The 3,814-nt window shown below is 46.0% G+C and overlaps 1 pseudogene; it reads left to right on the top strand.

The window, feature by feature from the left end:
* Positions 1–1,406: 1,406 nt before the first annotated feature.
* LOC112071722 (receptor-type tyrosine-protein phosphatase F-like) overlaps positions 1,407–3,814 on the top strand; it is a 34,030-nt pseudogene continuing 31,622 nt past the window's right edge.

Here is a 3,814-nt window from a genome sequence, read left to right as displayed (position 1 = left end):
CAGACTTCATTGTTGCCTACCCTTACCACCTTGGGCCGTCTTGCCCCGTCAGGATGTCCAGGTATCCAGCTTGCAGAGATACGGTTGTTAGCCCCAGGGTTCCCTTACTTAAAGTGATTGCAGGCTTTGAGGCCACTATGGTGTGTTACTTTAGCTTGTAGTCAATGAAATAGCATTCTCACGTAGGTTGTCTCCTTTTGTCTCCAGGTGAGAAAGGAGTGTCTGCGAGTGCCAATAGAGAATTTGCGTCATCTGTGCGATCTGTTGAGGCCGTATGCAAATGCAGTGCGCTTCAAAGCGTTTTAATGTTTCGGGGCGTAATACTGACACATATGGGTCTTTCTACACGACCTCTAAGAACACCTCCGGTGAGACTTCCTTACGCTGAACAACTCTGTTACAGCTGTTCAATCATCTCATTTATAATAAGTCTGCCAGTTCTTTGTTCAATCATTACTGACGACCTAAAAGGGGATCGATAGCCTATAAGCACATTCAATTACAGTCGATTTAAAACCATACGTCTTACCCGTTTGATATGGCTGCGTGGTGTTTTGGACGGATTTGTCGAAATCGTGTGGACCATATAAATCCTTCCTTCTTTTCCGATGTAGCGTTGTTGTAAACATCTATATGAAGCATTCATCCTGAATTGAATGACCATTGAACCCTTAAGAAGTCCTGGATCATTAGTCTGGTTGGACAGTTATTTTGGTATTGAATCTCAGAAATACACTGTTTACACTTCATGTAACATTTCTTTTCTCCTTTTTATGTTACGGGGTTAAAAGACAGTTTTCAATGGGCACACAAATCCTTTCTAACTGAAATATCACCTTACCTGATACAATATATGATAACATATTACTAGAAGTAGTGGACACCCCTTCAAATTGTGTTGGATTGGCTATTTCAGCCACACCCGTTTGCCTGACCGGTGATTATACAATCGAGCAGACAACCATGCGATCCTCCATTGCACAAAACATGGTTATTTAAATGGCTCCTTACTGAAGAGCTCATGACGTCAATGTGGCAACCTCATAGGGTGCCCCATTTCCAACAACGGCTCAGTACGTCAACATTTCTGGGCCCTTGCTAAAGCTGTCCCCGGTCAACTGTAAGAGGTGTTATCTCGTGGAAGTGGACAACGTCTAGCGCAGTATCAACGGCTCACACGAAGTGCATGTAGCCCACACTCAAGCTCACAGACACTTGGACCCGCCGCAGTGCTGAGTCCGTGCTAGCGCGTAAAACATCATCTCGTCCTTCGGCTGCAAACACTCACCTTACCGAGTTCCAAACTAGCCTCTGATAGCAACTGTCAGCACAATAACTGTTCGTCGGGAATTCCATGATAATGGGTTTCCTTGTTGGTAGCCGCTACACAGCCCTGAAGTATCACCATGAGCAATGCCACAGCGGTCAGGCTGAAGTGCCGTAGTCTACGCGGAATCTGGAGCAGTGGAAACGTGTCTCCTGGAAGTGTCATGAATCAACCGTTCACCATCTGGCAGTCCGACGCGGCGAATCGGGCCGCTTGCGCGGATGCCAGCTGCGAGAACACATTTACCTGCCCCAATGCTCGTCAGTGCCAAATCTTGCTAAAGTTTGGGGATGGCAGAAAATGGTCTGGGCTGTTTTTCAGGGTCGGCCCTCTATTTCCAGTAGAAGGGACAATCTTAACGCTAACAGCGTACAATGACTTGAACTAGACCATCTGTGCTTCCCAAGCTTGGCGTCGGCAACATTTGAGGAGGACCCTTTCCTGTTTCAGCATGTACGATGCCCCTGTACTAGAAATGGTTTGTCAGATCGCTGTGGAAGAACTTGGTACGGAGCCCTGCACAGAGCCCTGACCTCAACCCACTCGAAACACCTTTAGATGAATTGGAATGGCTGACTGCGAACCACGCTTAATCGCCTAACGTCAGTGCCCGACCTCACTAATGCTCTTGTGCTCTCTGAAGTGGAAGCAAGCCCCGCAGCAATGTTTCCAGACTATCTAGTTGGAAAAGCCTTCCAAAACGAGAAGTCGTATGCTGTCCTATAGCAGCATACAAGCGGGACCACTCATCTAGTTAATGGTCCAGGATTTTTGGAACATGAAGATTGTCTGCCGACGAGCAGTGCTCCACATACTTTTGTGTATGTAGTGCCACTTAAAAACCTTACGATCAGATACTATTATCAATATGGTTCTTTAATATAAATGCATTTGCGCACTAACACTGTCTCCATATATACTTCATTTTTTCGACTGGTGTTGGGGGACTTTCAACAAACAGTGTGAGTGAGACCTGTGTGGAGCCCTGTCCCAGACGCTAAACGACATGTCACGTCCAGAAATCTCCACCCTCTACACCAGACCCGAGCGGCGGCCATGATTCATGGCTGTCAACGTTTGACACCACAGACAGAATCTCGCGCACGCCATTGGCGCCTGTTTACAGAACCGTCCTTCAGTACCGATGTCCAACAATTACGCTCGTGGGGGTAGCGTCGGTGAGAGCAGAAACGGAAAACAGCTGACCTCCTGTCACGAGAGTCTCATCGTGTTCCAGTTAGACAGGGTCATAATAGGGTTTAGTAGGGACAAACTCGTTCAACGCTACAAGGACGGTTTCAGAATCTCGATGGTCTGACAGACACACCTCTTCTAGTGCAAAGACATCGGCCGGACACCCGGCCTTGCGTGGCACTGGAATCGCCATCCCAATCCGCCAAACCCCAGCGATCATCTGCTAGTTTAAAAACTACGCCGCTTCCCACCCGCTCTCTCTCACTGGCCGACTGTTCTGCTATTGCCTCCACACGACTCCGGATAAAGTCCTAGACCTGTGTGTTGTAGAGAGAGACTGTATAATTCACTAGACCTTGTCTGTTAGCCTCACCCTAGGACTGCTCATAGTAACCTTAGACCATTGTGATTGTGATACTATAGGAATAGTTATAAGTCACTAGACCCCGTGCCGCGCGTCTGTTGCTACCTCACAGGACTGCTATAATTCCTAATATAGACCTGATGTGCCCTAATAGGATGTAGAGTCCAATAGACCTATGTTAGTAATGTAAAGCAGAAGTAATAGTCACATAACCTGTGTTGATATAGGATGTACTAAGTCCATAAGCCTGGTGTTGTACTGCATAGAAGGATGTATAAGTCACACCCACCTCCCCCTGTGTTGTATTGGAATGCTATAGGCCTAGACCTTGTTGTTGTATATGGATTGTATAGTCCTAGACCTGTGTTGTGTGGTGTATAGAGTGTGTATTTGGAGTCGCTAGCCTGCTGGTTGGTTGGGTCAAGAGGATGTATAGTCCTAGACCTGTGTTGTATTGGATGTATAGTCCTAGACCTGTGTTGTTGTAGAGGATGTATAGTCCTAGACCTGTGTTGTATTGGATGTATAGTCCTAGACCTGTGTTGTTGTATAGGCCTAGACCTGTGTTGTTGTATAGTCCTAGACCTGTGTTGTATCGGATGTATAGTCCTAGACCTGTGTTGTTGTATAGGATGTATAGTCTGAGACCTGTGTTGTTGTAAAGGATGTATGGTCCTAGACCTGTGTTGTTGTATAGGCCTAGACCTGTGTTGTTGTATAGGTGGAGTTATCGGTCAATTTGCATATATTCCTCTAAGTACACATGTGGAACTGCATGAAAATCATTTAGATTTTTTGTTTCAAATCATTCATCTCAATGTCACACATTGGCCCCTTTATTTATAGAAAGACCCATATCCTGATTCTTTATTTACAGAAAGACCCGTATCCTGATTCTTTATTTATAGAAAGACCCATATCCTGATTCT

The sequence above is a fragment of the Salvelinus sp. IW2-2015 genome, unplaced genomic scaffold (assembly GCF_002910315.2).
Source record: "Salvelinus sp. IW2-2015 unplaced genomic scaffold, ASM291031v2 Un_scaffold1702, whole genome shotgun sequence".
In the NCBI taxonomy this organism is placed as follows: domain Eukaryota; kingdom Metazoa; phylum Chordata; class Actinopteri; order Salmoniformes; family Salmonidae; genus Salvelinus; species Salvelinus sp. IW2-2015.
This window is presented reverse-complemented; position numbering and strand designations above follow the sequence as displayed.